We start from the raw sequence: 16,163 nt of genomic DNA on the forward strand, positions 1-16,163 counted from the left end.
TTAACCAAACTAAACTGAACAAAAACTGATTGATTTAAATTGGTTGCAGTTTAATTTTGATTTTTTTTAAAAAAAATTAGTTTGGTGGCTATATTTTTAAATGAAAAAAAGATCAAACCGAAAATATTCACCCTTATTATGCATAGATGCTTGGCTTCTTTTAATTCTATCCTTTTATTTATTTATTTTAATAGAATTCATTACAAATAAAATAACTAAACTAATATTTCAAATTTTTAACATGATTTTCTAAAGTTAATTATTTTTTTAATCATGTATAAATTATTGAATCATGATTTTTAATATTTTTTATTGGAATTTTATTTTCAGATCATGATAAGTTTGTATTTAAAAAACAAATGTTTTTTCATATAAAAAAACTATTTAAAAAAAAATAAATATATGAATAAGAAAAGGAAGTTTCTGCTGAAGAGACAATTTTTTTCCTTCTTAATTCAAATGCGAATATTTATTTTAATTGTTTTTATTTTTTATTAAAAAAATATGCTACTTATAAAGAACATGTTTTTGTCTAAATAAAAAAATGCATCAATAAAAAACGAAATGTTCACCTAACAAGATATATATTTTTTCTCCAGATACAGCAACGCAAGACGATGGAATGATATTAACATCACCAGAAGAATCATTTAAGAGGCACTTGAAGATTAAAAAACATCTTTAAAGCTATCTCGAAAAAAAAAATAGTAAAATAAACTAACTGGACTGGATATTTTACTATTTTCCTATACACATTTTGGATTTCACTGTAAGTAAATAAGACTTTCTTACAGCACCCAGGCATGGGAAAGTACATTTTGAACCCTCAAGTTTTCCTTTTTTCATATTTTGGTCTTCGTACTTTTATATCTGTACATTCTAGTCCCTGGATTTTAAAAGACAAGTTTAGATTCTTTGGGTTAGGAAACCTTTTATTAGTTTGAAATAGATCCATATTTAAATTAGTAAATACAATGTCATTTAAGAATGTCATAGTTTTTAAATGAGATTATAAATTTTTATGGTTATATTTGCGATAATGTTTTTTTATTAATTATATACGAACCTTATAGTGAAAGAATGAAATATAAATATTCAATTAGAATAAAAAATATATTTTTTATTATTTATTTTTATATGGTTTTCATGAATTAATTTTTATTTTATTTTTCCATACACCCATGCAAAAGATATGGAGAGATTTTATTTTATTTTATTTCAAACTTCCTTTTTGGATAGATTTTCAGACTATGAAAGATAAAGATATTTACTAAACAAATATGTTACTATTTCAATTGCCGTGGAATTAAATAAAAATTAACTTTAAGATTTACTGCGCGGGCATAAAAATTTAATATAAAAGAAAAAGAAAAAGATAAAAACGAGTGAAAATTAGAAGAAGGGGAGTTTCAATTGCATGCGTTGTTGCCGTTTCTCACTCCTGACATCCGATGATTTTAATCTCAAGTATTCAATAAGAGTTGTTTTTTTTTTAAAAAAATAATTTAATATAATTTATCTTGTCTCAAATGCAAACAAATTTTAATTCCGGGGTGGGTTCAATTTTATAATTATATCACAAACTTGACTGGTTTAATCTTGAGTATGAACAGAAGCTCAATCGATATCGTTAGTGTCCTCCTCTCGATTCCTTCTCTCCTTCAGGTATCTTTAATTCAAATCTCTCTGTAAAAAACCTCCATTAACAGGTTTGGAAAAGCCATCGACTGTGGCTGACGTGTCAGCAAGTAGCCGTTCTTGAGGACCCCCAAGGCCCCAACCCAATAATGAATCACTGCTCTTGATTGATGCTTCCCCTACCCTACGAGTCAACTTGTTTAGACAAAACAAGCCAGAGAGAAACCCATCTCACTTAGGCTCCAAGACTTGAGAGAGGATACATGAAACCTTACGTTTATACTTAGTACATGCCAGTGCCTGTTTAAACTAAATCCACACGTCACAAGCCTGGTTGGTCTCATATTTATATAAGGCTCCTCTCCTCTGAGAAGAGTTCCATTTACGGCGCCACCACTAGCCATAGAAATGGGTTCTTTGAATATAACCAGATCAAAATGGCATAGAAGGATTAAGAAACAACCATCTTTGTCACATCTGGGTGAATCTTTTACTGTAAAGTGATGCTATTTGGATTCAGGAATGCTGACGTCACGCATCAAAAAATAATATTTACTTTATTCTATGACAATATGAAAAGTACAAGCCTAAATGTACAATATACTTGCGAAATCAAATAAAGAAGAAAATCACAAGCCTATTTAGAGTCTGTTTGGCTCTGCGGCTGCGGCTGCGTTTTATTTAAAACGCAGCTCGCAGCTGTTTGGTTAAGAAAAAAAGCATTTTATTGTTTATAGGCCCCACTTAAATTCTGCGTTTCTAACGCAGTAAATGAGAAGCAACTATTTCATGCTTTTTTTCTATTGTTCACGTTAATTGCACTATCCAATGAACAGTGCAATTACGTGAACAGTAATTTCATATATATTATATACTGTTGATGTGAGCAGTGCTGAAGAGTTGCACTGTTCACTTAAGAATAGTGAACAATGCAATTCTCTTGGAATGTTCACTTGCCTGCGTTTTTTTTTTTTTTAGTGTGTGTTATTTTTTTTATTAAAAAAATTAGTATAGAGTTAGTTTTATACCTGATAATATTTTATCTAATTTTATTACATGCTAAAAATATTATGAAAACTGTAGTTTTTGTTAGATAAATTTCGTACGTAATTGAATTATAAATGGTTTCATGGAATAATAAAAAATATTTTATATAAAGTATGATTTATTTCATGATATAATAGCAATAGTTAAATCCATAATATTTAAATTAAAAATCATAAGTACTAGTATATATTTTAAAAATTATTTTATAACCTCTGTCATAACCCAATTTTTAACCATTTTTATTTTAATTATTATTATTATTTTATTTACTAAAAAGGATAAAAAAAAATGATGATAAAAAAATAATGATGATGAAAAACGAAGTAAGTTAAATAAATGAAGAATGAATTAAAATTTGGGTTAAGGGCAACATGATCGGAAGTTTTGATGTTGAATTAAACTTTGAATTTAATCTAATTAAGCTCGGAATTAATTTAATTAATCCAATTAAGGGTTTTATTGGAGAATTGATAAGTTTTGAGATTTAATTAAGCTTGAAATTAATTTAATTCATCCAATCAAGGATTTAATTGGAGAATTGATAAGTTTTGAGACTTAATTAAGCTTGAAATTAATTTAATTAATCCAATTAGGGGCTTAATTAGAGAATTGATAAATTTTAGATTTAATTGGACTTTGGATTTAATTAAATTAATGAAATCAGGGACTTAATTGAAGAAATAGCAAAGTTTGGAGTTTAATTGGGGCACAATTGCAACAAATTAAAATTCAAGGACCAATGTGTAAATAGCGCTGAGATGCAGGGGTTCAATTGAAATTTACCCAAGGACTGGACTGCAAACTTTCAAAACATCAAGGACCAAAACGCAAAAATCCTCAACACTGTTCATCTTCTTCACCCAAAAAAATAAAAACGGCTGCCTTTACTCCTGCATTAAAACAGAGGCACGATCGACCGATGACATGCCAAGGGGGGATAAAAACCAGAGAAGAAGGAACGTTTAGGAGAGGCTGGAAAGGACGAAAAAAAGGGTGAAAAAAAAACTAGGGGGAAAGATAGGGAGAGGGACAGAACTGAGGGTGAAAAAACCAGTAGACTGGCGGGTGGAAGAAATCACAGAACAAAGCAGAAAAAACCCGGGGAAAAAGAGGTGCAGAACCGAGGGACTGAAACAAAAAGGAGGGGACGAAGAGAGACAGAACCCGGAGAAACTTTTGGCCCCTCAACCATCAACAAATCCTCGTGCTTTTACCACCACGGAGAAGACTGGGCAGAGACACAAACAAGGAAGAAAAACTGAGGAGAAAGAAGGAGGCAGAAGACGCACGAGACTGGGAACCGAGAGAAACTGGGTAGCAGACTTTCACTCCCCTGTTTCTTCTCAAAGAAACAGAGGCTGTCCTCCGGGGGTATAAAAGCCAGGGAAAGCCACGGAGGAAAAGGGACCACTGCCCTCTCCATCTCTAACACCAGATAAGGAATACATAAGGCAAGCAGACGCAAACAAAAGGAGACGAAAACGAAGAACAAAAGGGACACGAAGGAGAAAACCAGAACCAACGCAGGGGATAAAAAAAACAGGCGAGGGGAACCAGTGAAGAAAAGAAGAAGCAGGGGAGAGTGTCCGGCCAAGAAGTAATCCTCTTTTCCCCATCGTGTTCTTGAGGCCAACGTCCACCGGCTCCTCAGTCGTGAGAGGTTTTTTTCTCCGCCATGAACAGCAAGCTGAATCGCCAGCCGTGAACACCGTCTCCCTCAGCCTTGCCAGGTAAGTTCTTCAGCTTTCCTTCTTTGGGTAAATTAATTACCCTGCTACTGTTGCATGCATGCGTGAGTGACTCATGCATGCATGTAACAGTGGCCAGCCGGGTCACTGGTCCAACCAGTGACCCAACTTTTTCTTTTCTTTTTTTTTTACCGTGCAACAGCCCAAAAACATAAAAAATACAAAAATACAAAAAATACAAAAAGAAACAAAAAAAATAGAAAAATGTGTATGCATGAATAAAAATAATGTAAATTTACTGGTTTATTCACTGACGCCAGAGTCAGGAATAAAAATACCGGTTTAAATTTATATTATTTTTATTTGTTGTATTTTTATTTTATTTAGCTAGAAAAATAAAAAAATATGTGCATGTGTAAAAATAAGTTTATTTTTATTTATTTATTCTCTGGCGCTAGAGTATGGAATAAAAATATTGATCTAATTTATTTATCTAATTAATTTTCGTAACTACGAATTTTTACCAACGCCAGAGTTGGAATTATTCGAGCTCGAATATTCACTGGCGCCAGAGTCAGGAATATTTAAACAAATCATCACAGCATAAACTAATAAGTATTTAGCAATTTAAGACAAAACCAGCAATGCAGTCTGCCTTAGGCAGAACGTTTAAGGGGTGATAATATCTTCCCTTTTACGTAACCAATCCCGAGCCATAGAATCTCTGTTGACCAGTTAGGGTTCCTAGTGACCATAATACTAGGTGGCGACTCCTCAAATAAAACATTTTTCCTAAAAGAACCGGATGCCAGAATCTGTTCTTTTTTCATAATTAATTCAAGAGAATTATTATTTTTTAGGGCCGCCGCGATGTCGGGTGCGACAACCTCAATTTTAAAATCATTCTTAATCAAACACATTAAATTACTTTTTCTTCAACTTTAATTTCAACCACAGTTTTAACCAAACACCTATTTTCTCAAACCAAACTCAACTAAAAGCTCTTTTTATAAAACAACTTTTTTTAAACCACAACCACAACAGCTACCGCAATACCAAACACACTCTTACTACTTGAGCAGGAAGTTTAATGATTGCGAAATCCTATTATACTGCTATTGAAAGGTTATGTTAGACCTTGGTTTGGGGGCAAAAAGACTTAAATAATATATGTTGTATTATACAACCTAGTTGATTTTAAATCTGGATCTACTCAAATATATATGTGAAAAGCCTTATTTATCAAATTAGATAGTAAGATGGGAAGTATTGTTAGCAGAATACGACATTGTTTATATAATAAGAAAATTGTAAAAGGAAGCGTGATAGCTAACCATTTGGTAAATCATGTTATGGAAAATTATGAGCCACTGAATTTTAACCTTCTTGATAAGGATGTCCTAATAGTTGAAGATAACAATGAGATGAACAACTAGCGGACCATGTACTTTGATAGAATGGAGAATGTATCAGGAAATGAGCCTAGAGCAGTGATAATTTTCCCCAAAAAAAAAAAAGGAATACCATCTTTCGGTGAGGTTGCAATTTGAATGCATCAATAATACAACCGAGGATGAAGCCTGCATCATCAATCTAGAAGTTCTAATTACCTGTCAAGTGAAAGAAAAATGACAAACCAAAGATGAGACGCTGAAGCTATATTAGGATTATCTTTGAAAGTTAATGAGTTCGAGGAGATATAACTCACTCACATGAGTAGGTGTAAGAGTTAGTTTGTTGACGCCTTGACAATCCTAGCTTTGATAACACAAATCAATATTAAGAGCAAGATCTAACCAATAAATATCGAAATCAAAATCTCCAAGCTTATTGATATTCACTAGAAGAGTCAACCTTATTTCAGTCCTGTCTATGCTCTGATATGTCTGCAAAGTTAATCCAAAAAGACTGATTCGATCGGCCATGACAACTCGTGATGGTGACTTTTGGCCAAAATTTATGATCCTTCCTATTTGAATCAATGCACAAGATTCATGACCAGAACAGACAATGTTCTTTTTTCATTCCTTGTAAATAAAAGTGATTTCATTCCACAAAAAAGAAGATAAAATTAAAAGAGAATGGAGTAAAAAAAAAAAAAAAAGCTAAAAACCACCATTTGTGCCATCACTCCACCCCCTATTTTACATCAAACCATCAAAAAATCAAAACCAAACCACTCTAGCATACATTGCAATAACCCATAGTTCACTTCAGCCAAAAAGAACTCAAAAAATGCCATAAATCACCATTAACTCCACCATTGTTCTTTTTCTGAAACCCTATAGATTTTCCTTCTCTTCTCTTGGTTCTACCATTATCAACCACCATCAACAACCATTGACAACTACCACCCTGAACTAGGTACCCTTTCTCCTCCTTCTTTCAACTACAACCTACAAGAAAAAATAGGAGTAAAACTTGCAAAATATTAAATATAATTCACGTCCTGCACGTTATAAAATGCTTGGTCACTAAGTCGGGCTAGTGACCATTCAAGGTTTGAGCTAGACACAAACTCAACCTGTGAGGGTGGACTCGGTCCAATCCAAACATAAAAAAATAGAAGGAGGCTTGTTGGGCTAGTTGCTAGCCCAATAAAAATCAACCTTATTTGGCTTTTTAGAGCATGTTTGACAAACATGTTTTTAATAAATTCTTTACGCCTTTGATTTTAGGCTAATGACGTGTTTGGCAAACACACCATAAAGCCTTTTTTTTTAGTTTTTATTTATCTATATTTTTGTGTCAAGCCAAATAGACCCTTAAAATTTTCACAAAAAAATCTAAAAAAAATTAGGGATCATTTTGAAATTATTTTTGGGTCCCTCACATGTTTTTTCAATATTTTTATCTAATATCAGGCTGTAAACTTATACTATAAAATACGGATCTGATATTAAAAGTACTTGATTTTTCTTAACAAATTCAAAAAAATACAAAATAAATTCCTTTATTTCAGAATGCAAAAAATATTTTTTTTTTCAAGAATTTCATTTAATATTGGACTATAGACTTACACTATAAGATGTATTCTCGATATTAAAAATACATGGTTCTCTTTGAAATTTTGTAAAATATGAATGATTCAAAAAACTTTCCTCATTTCAAAAACATAAAAAATATGTTTTGTTTTTGTAACCAAATTCTAAAAAATTGTCATGCATTCTTTCTTTAAAAAATACATTTTTATTATGTTTTAAAAAATAAAAATGGATATCGTAACTAGTTTATGATCATCCATTAAAATTTAGTCAAAATACCCAAAATCCCAGAACAATTAATTTGTTTTATTAATTTTTGAGATATAAATTTTGCAATATAAAGTACACTCACGACATTAAATTAAATGAATTAATAGCAATAAATGTTAGGGATGGATAATATCTAGCAAATAATTACAATACTAAAATTCGGATCTTAAAATATTTAGGACTTAACTCAATAAGATAGATTTTCTCACGAAAAGAAATTTTCCTATAATCTTAGACAAGATTAATGAATAAAAATATAAACCAGAAAACTATCAATGAAATTGCCTTGTATGATATAAAATGAAATTGCCTTCCTTGAATCTTAGCCAAGATCAATGTCATGATATAAAATGACACACAACAATCACAAGGCTCACTCTTCTACGTTCTTGTTATTTTTATTATACGCTATTTTCTCCAACATACCTGTTAATTTTGAGATCAGGAGGGGGTCTCACATATCGACAATGGACTTATTTTGCGAAAAAAGTGATGAGCCGCGGCCTAGCCTAAAAAAACTCAAAGCCCAGTGCGCCTACCAAAAACAAACCCAAGTTTAATTTGGAGTTTTTCCAATTTCAATGACGAAATTGGTTTAGATATTTTTATAATTCACAACGGACAAATGTAGTCACTGTTAATTAATAATAAATTTGACAGCTGGGTCAAATTTTGGGAGCTCACAAAACGATAATTCATTATGCGTTTTAATTTTTTATTTGATTGGAGACAAATCCCAAGACTAAAAGGACATGGAACTCATTCAAGGAAGAAAACCATCCGAAATGGACTCAAGATGAGGATGGATATTAATTTGTATAAATTCACAATGGCAATTAGTCTTCGGTTGTCAATTTTATATTCTTTTTTGTTTTTTCTTTACTGAAATGATATGTTTTGGTTTTGAAATTTCCCGGTGTACTGTTTTAGATTGCATTACTTATATATATAATTTAAAATATTAATTCAAGAAATATAATTTTATTTCAAATTCAAATATAAATTAATTTAAAATCATCTATTTTAAATTACAAACACAAATAGAAAAATAAAAGTTAAACCGATATGACCTAATAAATTCAAATAGTTAAAAAAACAATTTAATCGAATAATAAAAATATAATTTAATTAAAAAAAATAAATCATAATAAATTATAAATTCTGATAAATAATAATAGAACTAATAAAATTGATAAATAAAACAAGATATACGATATTTCCTAACAAAAATATAATAGAACTAACAAAATTGATAATTTTGCCACATAGCTGCTCTCGTTCTCCCTCTCACCGAGACAAAGACTAATTCATTAGACACTTGTAATTTACATGGAAACCAAACAACTCTTGCGGATTGGCACTTGATGAGGATTAAAAAATAAATAAATTTTATTTATTTTAATACAATTAAATCAATATATAGAATATATTTTTAAAATTGAATGAATTAATTTTAGAGTTGTTGATAACAGTTATTTTTTAAAATGCTTTCTACTTAAGAAGGTGTTAAAATAATTTTTTTTTAAATTTATTTTTAATTTCAGTACATAAAAATAATTTAAAAATATTAAAAATATAATTTTTTCAAAAATAATTTTGCATTTAGTCAATTAACGATTTAAATACCTTTTATGTTGAATAGAAAAATATTTATAATTTGTACCGAGAGCCTGTCATGAGAGTGATTCTGGTCCCTCCCATCACATCCCCCATTGCTTTTTTCCTAACAAAATCCGACTTCTTTTGCCCGCGGGGGTGTGTGTCATATAGGGTCCTCTAGATTACATGTCAATTACATGTATTCAATTCCTGTGCTTGCTTCATATGTAAACCCATCAATTTCAAGTTATTTAAAGCTAATCATCACTCAGAAAACGAAATATGCACCCTGAAGAAACAACAATCCATAGAAAAGGACTTGGATCTGCTCATCTTGTCTTGTTTTTTAGACACCCTTTTCAGGCTTTTTGGAAATAAATATTTGTGTTTTATATCGTTGGAGTTTTTTTCATACCAATATCTTAGCCACTCTATATATTTGGGTTTCAACAATATATTTAGGCTTTACATTGTTCGAGTTTTTTTCATACCAATATTGCATCCATTTAGGAATGTGAGCATGTCATGGTTGTACCAGCGTTACCAAACAAAAAACATTATTTTAATGTTTTTAATTTATGAATGTAGGTTTAACTGTGACTATATTTGTCTTCCCAAACAAGGCATAAAGAGAACTGAAAAATCACCACCGACGTAATCATGCTAGTATATCGGTGCATTTCATATTGAAAATCATTTCCTTTTTAGACTCATAGCTAAAGGGAATATGAGAAAAAAAAAAAAAAACCCAATATAAAGGCTCAACAGAAATCAAAACTCGTGAAAAGAGTGTTTGGTAAGATGCTAAACCCAATTTTCTTGGGTTCGGCTACACATCAGACCCAAGAGCTTGTGGGTCTGACAAGATGTTACACCCAACATCTTTGGGCCTACATCTTTGGGCTTAGGAATACTTCAGATCCAAGCACCTAACATGAAAATCTAGGATCATCATCTCTTTGCACCTTAGTCATGCAAAAAATTCCTCTAAGAGTTGTCCATACTTCAATCAATATTAATGTTAGTTATAAGGGTTGATCCTATCAACATTAATATCATGTGCAGAACGAAGTAGAGCCACTTTTTATAGGCACATGGTACCCCTATCAACATTAATATTTATATAAGGAGACACTTACATGTTTATGTAAGGGTTTCTCTCTCCACTTGGATGTGAAGAAAAAAAAGATTTACGACCCCTCGAATAAGAGGAAGAAAGTTTAAGGTACAAAGATTATAAATACTCCACAAACAACTCAGGTAAGAAGTTCACAATCTTCACTCTCTTACAATATATTCTCAACATTTATCATGCATGAACTAAGAACAATCATTATGGTTTTTAGAATTTAATGCTTATTTACTACAACTCTTCACTAAAAAATCATCGAAAGGTCTCTAAATCTCACAAAAAAAGATTGTTTTATAGGAATCTAGACCTTTTACACCAACTCTCTACACCCTCAATTATATAGAGAATAAAAGATAAACATTCACATGTGAATATTCATTATCCAAACATTCAAAAACTCAAGTTTCATGGCGTACTGTAATACGGAGCGTATTCACCAACTAAAAAGCTAGCAAATGTCAAGTCCATTAACTAGCTGGGTGGAAAAAGCCTAAAATATATTGAGTTCATCATCTTTATAATGATGATCAATTTAGTTCATTGTAATAAGATGACTTTCCTTTTCTGCTACTTAACACAAGCTTCTTTGTTGTCTAACCATTGTTATGAACTTTAGAGAATCCATGGAAAAAACAAATAAATGAATAAATTCTCTTTGTTAGGATTAATTTCTTATGGTATATGAAAATGGAGTAAATTTTTAAATGGAAGGTGAATGAGAAATTATGTAAAAGTAAGTTTTAAATAGAGTTATGTGTTTTTAAAATACATAAAACAATTTACCTAAAGTTGTGTCTATTTGAAATAAAATTATTAATTTTTAAGTTTAAACAAAAAAGGAATGATAATAAATTACTATATATATATAGGTATCAATTTAAAAAAACATCTTCCATTATATACTTTCCTCTTGTAAAGAACACAAGTAAATTCTTGTTTCTTCATCTTGCTCTTTTATCAGTTATTGGAACAATTTTATTTACAAACTTTGGCTCATTATTTAATCTGTTGAGGGTAGATAATTGAGTGGATCTGGAAATGATATTGCAATTAAATTCTACAACAAATAATAAATCGTTTTAAGGTGAGATAATTGATTATATCTTTAAATTCATTTATTGTTAACATACACTACTAAAAAATCTATGAATACAAATGGAATCATCGATGAATTGTTTTTGTCGGTATTTTAGGGTAATATTTACCGATTGAATTTTATCCATCGCTAACTCTGTCAGTATTTATACCAATGAAATCCTAGTCGAAATAGAAGGAATTTTAAAAAATCAAACAGTACAATGATATGTAAGTTTTTATGGACAATTTTACTGATAGAATTACAGTTGGATTCAAATAGGGATGTCAATATAGTGATGCGTTACTTATATTGATAAAATGGTCGACGAAGCAAAAGACAAAAACATATTATCGGTAATAGTTAATATATTACCTGACCATCGACCTTCTCCTCCCCTCTGCAACTAAACAAACCCCCTTTTTGTAACTAAACGAACGCCCCCTCACATCCCTCTTTATCTCAACACAAATCATCATTCTTCAACTTTTCCAGTCACAACATCTGTGTTTTATTGTAGATTTTTCATTTTAAGTAAGTAAATCTACCTTTTTTTTTATATAATTTGAACATAATTTTAAAATGTTATTTTTTTATTGCATATTTTTGTAGTATATGTATTTTGTTTGAGTTTTTACTTGTTTTATTGTTTTTTCTCAAACAAACTTGTTGTATGAATTTATGATTTTGTACATGTTATGTTTTAGATTTTGTAAAATTATATTTGTTTGTAAATTATTGAAACTTATTTTGAATTACCAACTTAGTTGTGTTGTGATGAAATAAATAATTGTTTATTTAATGAGTCCATTTTATATTTTATCAATTTTATTATTGACCTGTGATTTTCATAAATTAATGTGTACAAATTTGTATGTATGTAGATAATTGATAATAAATTAAGAGAAGTATGGAAATACATTAGATAATCTTGAGCTAAACTAATATTTTTGTAAATTTATTTAATTAACGTAGTTAATTAATACATGTTGTCATCATTATTTGATATAGGTTCGATAGAATTAGTCATGGATGATCGTTCATAGATACATCAAGATTCACCCTAAGAATTGCAGAGGAAGGATTATTGTAATGAGGTTCAGGGTTTAGTGAAGGCGGTATTATGTATCCGTACAAGAGCTGTAAAAATAAAAAGTTTCTTGATCTAGATATTGTAACGATGCATCTTCTACATAAATGATTTATGGAGGAATATCTATGTTGGTACGTATATGAAGAACCATTTGTTCCTCACAAAAAGGATGATTGAGTCAACTTCTAGTGTTAGTAACGTGCATATAGTTGTAAATAACAACAGTAATCCTTATAAGACCATGGTTATGGATGCGATAAGAATGAATTAGAGTTATGCCATTTAATGTCCAATTATAGATGAAGAACCTAATACAGACACGACCAATTTTTTTGATCATTTAAAAGATTCTGATGGCTGCACAAATCATAGTAAATTATTGGTTGTTGCACAGATGTTTACCATCAGGCTGAATTATGGGTTGAGTGAGGCCAGTTATGATAGAATTATCGAATGAACAAGAAGTATTATACCTAAATGCAACAGGCTGAAAGAGAACTTCTATGTTGCCAAGTCCATGATGAAACCTCTCAGTTTAAGGTACTAGAAAATTGACATATGTCCAAACTTTTGCATGTTGTACTACTTTGAAAATGTTGAGCTAACCGAGTGCAGGACATGTGAGCATTTCTGTTATAAACCTATAATTGGTAGGGAAAAGACTCTTGTAGCATATAAAAAGCTTAGATACTTCCAATAACACCTAAATTACAGAGGTTATTCATGTCACCAAAAACTGTTGAGCACATGACATGACACAAATCACATGATGTGGTGGATGGAATGATGATGCATCCTTCTGGTGGTGAAACATGAAAACACTTTAACAATATGCATCCTCACTTTTTAGCTTAATCAAGAAACGTGCTTTTTGGGTTATGTACAGATGGATTCAATCCATTTAGGTCATTTATTGCTCCTCATTCTTGTTGGCCAATTATACTCATGGTATACAACTTGCCACCAAGGATGTGTATGAGACCGGAGTTCATATTTTTATCTATGGTCATACTTGGTCCTAATAGTCTGAGCTGGAATATAGATATATTTCGTTGATCGTTGATTGATGGGTTGACATAGTTGTGGTCCTCCAAGGCTTCTACTAATGATGTATCGATGAACTAAAATTGTCTTATGAAGGCAACTTTGACATGAACTACTAATGATTTTTTGGCTTATGAAATAGTTTTTTATTAGAGCATGCATGGAAAACTAGCATATCCATACTATATGAAAAACAATAAGGCATTCTCACTAATAAACGAGGGTAAAACATCTTCTTTATTATTACCGAGATTTCTTGCCAATGATTACAGGTACAAAAAGAACATAAAGGATTTTATTATTGACAGAGTTGAAAAAGATGTTGCAACTCCACATCTTTTTGGTGATGAATTGTATAGCGTGGTGTCAGAGTACGATAATATTGTGTTTAGTTTCCAATTCACTAAGAAGAAGTTTCCTAATTTTGGTGTGACCCATAATTGAGAAGAAATTGTTCCCCTCCCCTTAACATTGTTCATTTTCCATAATACCGACAGTGTGTGTCCATCGGTGTATTCTAGAGGTGGATGGAAGTGTTCCCCTCCCCCTAATACTGTTCATGGTTTACATCACCGATGAAAACACTGACGATTTGTATACGTTGGTGTATTCTAGAGGGGAAGGTAATCATTCCCCTTCTCATGTTGGTGATGGCAATTAAAGTCATGTGTGGCAAGGTCCCAATGGAATTATATACAAACTGCGAATTTCAGCACGTTTGTAATTAATACATCTCTGACTAGGTGTACTATTAACATTTTTACCAATGGAATAACACTCGGACCTCAAAAATTCTAGAGGGTTTTTTTGAAAATTTTAGTGCAAAATAAAAGTTTTAAGGTGCATATACTGAAGGAATCACCGACAGAATAATTAAAAGTAATAATATTTAATATTCTGTCAGGAATTGCCTTAGTAAAATTGTAGTATAAAACCAAGCGAGGAAACTAGAAGTTCATTATTTTCTCTCATTCTTACAATCAAACGCTTTCACTCTCTCAATTCTCACACTCTCACTCTCTTAATCCTCTCCTGTTTCAAGTCTTCTCAAGTAGAATTAACAGGTACATATGATGAATCTTTTTATGTATTTTCTTCTTTTTTGTTGTTTATTAACCATGTATGTTTTTTTTTTTGTATCACATGTAGATAAACTCTGAAAGTACGCATGCCATTAAGGTAAACATTTTTCATTCTTAAAGCCTATATTTGTTTTTGTATTATTTTTGTCTATTTTATTGTATAAATTGGAGTAATGTTTTATTATTTTGTTGAATTTTAATTGTTAAATTTGTAGTTTAAATGTTACTTGAATATATAGGATTACATTTTATTTTATTTTATCTATTTTATTGTCTACATTGTAATAATGTTTTTTTTTTGTTGAATTTTAATTGTTATTGTCAAATTTTTAGTATAAATGTTAATTGAATATATAGGATTAAATTTAATTACAAAAAATTCTTGTCAATTTAGGATTAAAAACATTATCATGTTGAAATAATCCAAAATTATTGCTAGAAATAAAATAAAATCAAATGGTTTGTGGCATATGTTTTATATATTTACAAGATTGAAAATTTTGGGTAGTTTTCAGTATATGGGAGCTGTTGCTGAATTTTGTTTTTAAAAAATCAAAATTGATTATACAAATATTCATCAAATTTATGTAGATGCATAGGGGAAAATCAATTGCACGCCATAAGCATATGATTGCAGCTAGTTCTTCTAGCAGTGATGAAAACAACGTGTCATTAGGTGCCAACCAAGAAGAGGTACCCATGTTGACTCATGACGTTGTCTCTTCGAGTGCAGTTCCACAACTTAGAGGAGGTGTCCCTTCAAAGCGACATCCATTCACCCGCAAGTACGAGACTCATTAAAAGGATAACCTTTCAATGTAAGTTTGTTTTCCTTTGAGTTGGTTTGTGCTTAACAATCTATGAACAACTAAAATTTCATTAATTTTATTGATTTTTAGGCTCACAAACATTGAGGATGCCCGAGTAATAATATCAGCGTTTAAATCGTTGATGGAAATTTTAGTGATTCAATGGAGTCGGGTTTCCACACATTCTAATTGGAAACCTCATGTCGATGCATTGTTTACAAGATTTAAGGTTAGTGTAAACTTAAAATTTTAACTATTTTTATGTTAATTCCTTTACTCTATTGAAATTATTGATTTATTTTTTATGAATTTTTAATGCAAGTTTAAATTCGAGTGGGTAAAGCAAATGATAATATTGCTCGGAGGGTTTGAGAGAATCCCGCTGCAACTAGGTAACATCGAAAACAATATGATATTTTTTTTTAATTTTATATATTAAAATTTTATTTTTCATTAACTCATATAGAATATTTGTATCGTGTAAGTTACATGATTTTTGGTATGAGGCACAAAAAAAATCAAAACAAATATGCGAGAGAAAACACTCTCTTAGGCTGGAATGACAAGTCAGTTTGGAAGGATTTCAGGCCACCATACCCCGAAGGATATATGGGTGGAATATATTCAACTTGTGATGTTCGAGCAATTCACACAATGCTCGTAGTCGGGTGCAGGGAACCAGAGCCGGAAAATTCACGGTTC

The sequence above is a fragment of the Populus alba genome, chromosome 10 (genome assembly GCF_005239225.2).
Source record: "Populus alba chromosome 10, ASM523922v2, whole genome shotgun sequence".
NCBI classification, from domain to species: Eukaryota; Viridiplantae; Streptophyta; class Magnoliopsida; order Malpighiales; family Salicaceae; genus Populus; species Populus alba.